Source organism: Musca vetustissima, unplaced genomic scaffold (genome assembly GCF_032173495.1).
Source record: "Musca vetustissima isolate MV318-11 ecotype Yass unplaced genomic scaffold, APGP_CSIRO_Mvet_v1 utg44290, whole genome shotgun sequence".
Taxonomy (NCBI): domain Eukaryota; kingdom Metazoa; phylum Arthropoda; class Insecta; order Diptera; family Muscidae; genus Musca; species Musca vetustissima.
The window spans coordinates 25,046-31,045 of NW_026883310.1; the positions used below are offsets into that span (position 1 = coordinate 25,046).

Consider the following 6,000-nt stretch of genomic DNA (forward strand, 5'->3'; position numbering starts at 1 on the left):
TTACACAATCGATGTATGGTGTATCTGAATTTATCGTTTTTTTTTTTTTTTTTTTTTTGAAATCCAAATAACATTTTATTCGATTTGTTCAAAATAAGCATGTTTTCACAAACTGACAAAAATTATAATGTCAACCAATTTTGTTTTTTAATTTTTACACAATTTCAACCAATTTATTTTAAATTTTACACAATTTCCCAGTGGAAAATAAAAGAGTATTTTCTACTGGGAAATTGTGTAAAATTTAAAATAAATTGGTTGAAAATTTATGGAATTGTCATTCATGACTAAACACATGATAAGTCGTCGAAAATGTCGTTCTTCTCGAAATAGGAAAACAAAACAAAAATATTCTGAATCGAGTGTACTATGAAATATTGACAGAAACAAATAGAATTTTTTTCTTATTATTTATTCAATATTGCCAATTTTTTAACATAGCTGAAGCGGAGGTTCACCCTTTTATAACTCGGGAATTACTTAAGTATATGAAAAAAAGTGAATAGTTTTGGGTTAATTGGTCTGTCGTTGCAAACTGCTCATGATATTGACCTCCAAACTTTATTTTGGTGGAAGCTGTGTCTAGTTTAATGTAAAAAAATGTGTAAAAACAGGTTGAGGCGAACCAGTTTTTTTATGTTCTCTATCGATTTGTGGTTAAGCCATACCAAAAACTAAAACTAGAAGCCAACAAAATGGGGACTACGCCCCTTATGTATTATTTTTCAAAATTTTAACTGCATCTACCTTTAAATGATGCTGACATTTTGATTAAGGGGATTAAGGGGACCCCCCCATTCTCGGGGTCAAAAATTTTGTTGATATAATTCGAATCTACACTAATTAAAGAATGTCCCTACAAAATTTCAAATGAAAATCTCAAGAAGTCTTGAAGATATAGCCGATTTATTGTGTCAGCATCAAGTGACGGCTGAAGGGCTTCTCAAACTTTAAACGCGTTTTTCTCTAAACATTTTTTTGCGAATGGCGGGCACGATAACTCAAAAACTAATAACCCAATCGATTTCAAATTTGTACACGTTTCTCTGTGAGTGTGTAGCTATCGTATAAACTAGGATAAAGCCAATCGGTGAAGATCTTCCTTATTTTTTGACTTGGGTTTTGGTAAAAAATTGGCGATTTTCAAAAAATATTTTTTCAACGGTCCACCATTTTGTTAATTTTAGAACGAAGTCAATGATCCTAGTTCATCAAGTGACGGCTGAAGGGCTTCTCAAACTTTAAACGCGTTTTTCTCTAAACATTTTTTTGCGAATGACGGGCACGATAACTCAAAAACTAATAACCCAATCGACTTCAAATTTTTACACGTTCGGCGATTTTCCAAAAATATTTTTTCAAAGGTCCACCAATTTGTTAATTTTAGAGCGAAGTCAATGATCCTAGTTCATACGAGAGCCAGACATGTAGTCTTTCTAACACCGTTGGAATTTTCGGATTCCGATGTTCCAGTGAGGAGTTATCATGCCCGCCATCGAAAATAGGGACTTTTCTATAATAAGGTTTTTTACGTTTCGGATGATATAAAATCTTCTTCGTGAAAATCCATCTACTAGAACGGCGGGAACTAGTCTTCCAAAAACACGAAATTTGGCAAAAATTCCGCTTCAATAAAAGACCTCATACGGATTTTGATCTTTTTCGAAAAGAGAACTTTAAAAACTTCAGCCGAAGGAGAGATGTACGCAATTTATCTCAAAAATAGATTGTGCTGGCACATCCATGGTTCTTATTTCGAGTTATTTTTTTAGGGTGCACACGGAAAGCGGATGCGCGTTAATGGCATATGGAGTTTTGGGAAATTATTCGCGTTTACGATTTTTTGGGTACTTCAATGTAACGCGTGGCACATCTTAGCCGTCAAATGAAATTTCGCAAAATATATATGGATTGGAAGATAAACTTCAGTACTTCCTGGAAACCGCATGCGCATCAAATGATTTTGAGAATTACGCAATTTACACGCAATTTAAAATGTATATTTCATAATATTATTTTATTTTAAGATTTATTCCTATTTATAGAATTCTAAGATTTATCGGAAGGGTCTTGATATAATCCGCAAGGCGTATACTTATACACAAAAAGTGATTATTATATATGTAAAATTTTCGGCGAAATTCGGGTAAAATAGCAGAATAACCCCAACACTTTTTGCTGAAATTTCTTGTATACAATTAAAAAAAATAAATATGATGACATTATTTTTTCGAACCAAAAACAACTATTTTTCCACAATATCTTGTTTTGTTGTCGCTTTGATTTAGAAACCGCTACACGGACTTGTGTGATTTTGATATCTTTTGATTCACCATGGTGTTTAGATTATGTAGATATTTTTAAATTAATTTTCAGGTGTGTGTATGTTATTAATATAATGAAAATATTGATGTAATCTGCCATTTTTTTATTTTTCTCATATTTCGCGAATATGTGCAACTTTATCGTGATTATTATAATATATTATATCAACGTTTTTGGTCAATATAATAAACGGCGTAATTTTAAGATTTTTTTCTTATGTCCAAAATTAAAACCAAACCAAAAATTTGATCGCGAACGGTTTCGGAGTCAGAACATTTTTCTCTATATGTGTACCAAAAATCATTGATGTGCCACAAAAACAAAAAGGCTGATTTTTTGAAAATGGAATATTAAAAAATTTGCAATATTGCCCATATGTATATAGATACACATTAAAAAGACAATATTTCTACGTTGGTGGTTCGTCAAATTTTTCGTTTATTTGTCATCAGAAGTTCGATTTAAAAGAAAGCTGGAGCAGCGGCATAAGTTAAAGGTGCAGAGTAAGCGAAAGGAGCAGCATAAGTGGCAGCGTATTTGGCAACAACTGGAGCAGAGTAAGCGGCAGCAACTGGGGTGGTGTAAGCAGCAGCGACTGGGGCGGCGAAAGTCTTAGCAACAAGGGGAGCAGCAACAGTTTTGGCTACAACAGGGGTGGCTACTGGAGCTACAACTGGGGAGGTGGCAATACCATTGTAGTTACGGGCAACATATTGGCTACTGGTGGCAGTAACGAAAGGTGCAGGGGCGGCAGCAACAACAGCAGCGGGAGCGGTGTAAGCCAAGGGAGTAACCAAACCAGGCTTGGCAGCAGCACAGGCAATGATAGCGAAGATGACAACGGCCTAAAATAAAGTACAGAATTTATTATTTTTTTAAATTTATTTGGCTGGCTATTGTTTTTTTTTCAACTTACGATTTTGAACATTTTGATTTGTTTTGTTTTTTATTTGTTTTTACTCTGAAATTTAGAGAATTTCTGATATCAAATCGTTGAACGATTTAACTATTTATAGTCAATTGCAAATGCTCAAAAATTATTTACAATAATACCGTTATTTTACTGTATTAATTTGCAATATACTGAAAGACAGAATTCGAATTTCAATGAGTATCAACGAAGTACATTTAAACGCTTTAGACACCTAACCGAAGTACATGATCCGAATGTGATAACTATAGCATAGCATTTTGTGTTTAGTTGGTATGTTTATGTATGTGTATCCTACACACATATACAGTGTATGTTAATCATATAATTAATTTATCGTAATTTTTGTTCTTGAAATTTTGAAAAAAAAAACCTTTCAATCGATTGTCATTGGATTTTTTTCGAATTCCAATCCAAAACAAGAATAGAATAGTACACTTCTGTGGGTATATACATCCTTTTATATAAATAGGATAATAAACGATTATTATGATTGTAAAATTAGTCTACCAAACTGACTGATATTCTAGCTTCGATTGCTAGAAACATCTTTCGTGGTAATATATATTAAAAAAAGAGTAAAGTGATTGCTGACTGATTTAACAATTCATCAACGCACGAACGGCTAAAGCTAGAATTATGAAATTTGGGGTAAACGTCACTCTTAGTCCGAAAGTGTCAGAAGGATTTTTGGAAATTCGTATTAGGTTAAAAAAAAACAATTGTTTTTATATGAACTATAGGATTTTATTTAAAATGCTTCGGAATGTCCGATTTGGACCATATATCCACCGTTTTTTTGTTGCCATTTTATATGTCAACTTCGATCATTTTTCCGATTTTATCGACATTTTCGACGACCAGCCTACTTGTGCGAGGTGCATATTTAACATTAAAAATTCCTGAACGGAATCTACGAAACCAAAATTGCACATAATTGGCTGTTACAGTATCGGAACCATAAACACCATTCACAATTTTAGCCGCTTGGCTTGGATTTTCGTCTTTGTCAAAGAAAAACTGTAAAATGTACCGAATTTTCTCTTTTTCACTTTCATTTTTAACTCACAACTAAATGCTCCAACTAAAACTAAAACAGCAAAATACTGTTTATACCCTTCACCACACTGTGGTACAGGGTACTGTCTTTGTGCATATTTTGTAACAGGCAAAAGGAAACGAGATAGACACATGGTTCCTTTTGAGAATATGCATAAAATCACTTTCTGAGTCGATTTATGCATGTCCGTCCGTCCGTCTGTCCATGTTAAATTGTAAACAAAGCACAGGTCGCATTTATGATCCGAATTGGATGAAATTTGGCATAGGTCACTTGTTTGGCCCAAGGACGAACCCTATTGAAATTGGGAAAAATCGGTTCAGATTTAGATATAGCTCCCATATATATTTTCGTCCGATTTAATGTAAACGGTCCCTATATATCTTTCGATTTGCACGAAATTTGGTACAGCGTAATGAATTAGGTATAGAATGATGTGTGTTAAGTTTCATGAAAATCGGTTCAGATTTAGATATAGATCCCATATATATTTTCGTCCGATTTAAGGTAAATGGTGTACAAAAGTCCTTATATATCTTTCGATTTGCACGAAATTTGGTACAGCTAATGAATTAGGTCTAGAATGATGTGTGTAAAATTTCATAAAAATCGGTTCAAATTTGGATATAGCTCCCATATATATTTTCGTCCGATTTTAGGTAAATGGTGCACCAAAGTCCTATATATCCTTCGATTTGCACGAAATTAAGTTTAGAAATATGTGTTTAGATATAAATCCTAGATAGATATTTTTGTCCGATTTTAAGTAAATGGTGCAAAGAGCCTATATGTTTTTATATATAATAAAGAACTCAAAATGTGGACGAATGCTCAAAACATACTAAAATAAGTGTAACCTAAAATGTGACAAGTTTCGATGAAAAAGGTTCACATTTAGATATTTTGCTTTAAATTAATTTACATAATGTTGTCCTATTGTAAGAAGCAACTCTATGTCGACCAAAATTTATAGGTTGCAGAAAGACCTGTTTAATTTCATATTTATGGTCCTTCAAAAATGCGACGTCTGTTAGGCTTCCATCTGTTGAATATACCCAAAGTGGTGAAGGGTATCATATAGTCGGCCCCGTCCGACTTTACTACTTTCCTTATTGGTTTTTACTTCGAAATGTCACCCTTTCAACGAGCATAAATCTGAAATTGTTTGCTCGATACTTTACGAAAAAATAATGGATCTCTTAGGTTGGGGAAACCTAATATTTGACGAATCGGTAAAAGTGGAGCTTTAAAATTTGGAATGGGGTCACTCATGAAGTATAGGACAGATGTAACAAATAGTTTTTTGGAAATTCGAACTATTAGTATCCAAAAAGAACTAAAAAGGTACTAAATTTATTACAATTCCGTAGCTAAAACTTGAAATTTGGAATTTGAATCAAGGTTGAGAAATAGGGTCGATGTAAACGAAAAGGTACTAAATTTGGTATAATTTGAGTTTAAAGGAACAGATGGAGCTGCATGGATTGGGATATGTAGAACGTTTTGGAAATTCGTACTAATGTGTAGGGGAGAGGCACCTTTGAACATTTCTTACTTTTAAGCCTTATACATTTTTATACCCTCCACCATAGTATGGAGGGTATATTAATTTTGTCACTCCGTTTGTAACTCATTGAAATATTCATTTCCGACCCTATAAAGTATATATATTCTTGATCCGGGT

The 6,000-nt window shown here is 33.2% G+C and overlaps 1 pseudogene; it reads right to left on the minus strand.

The window, feature by feature from the left end:
• Window positions 1-2,786: 2,786 nt before the first annotated feature.
• On the minus strand, window positions 2,787-3,191 carry LOC133330191 (cuticle protein 70, isoforms A and B-like; annotated as a pseudogene).
• Between the last annotated feature and the right edge of the window lie 2,809 nt (window positions 3,192-6,000).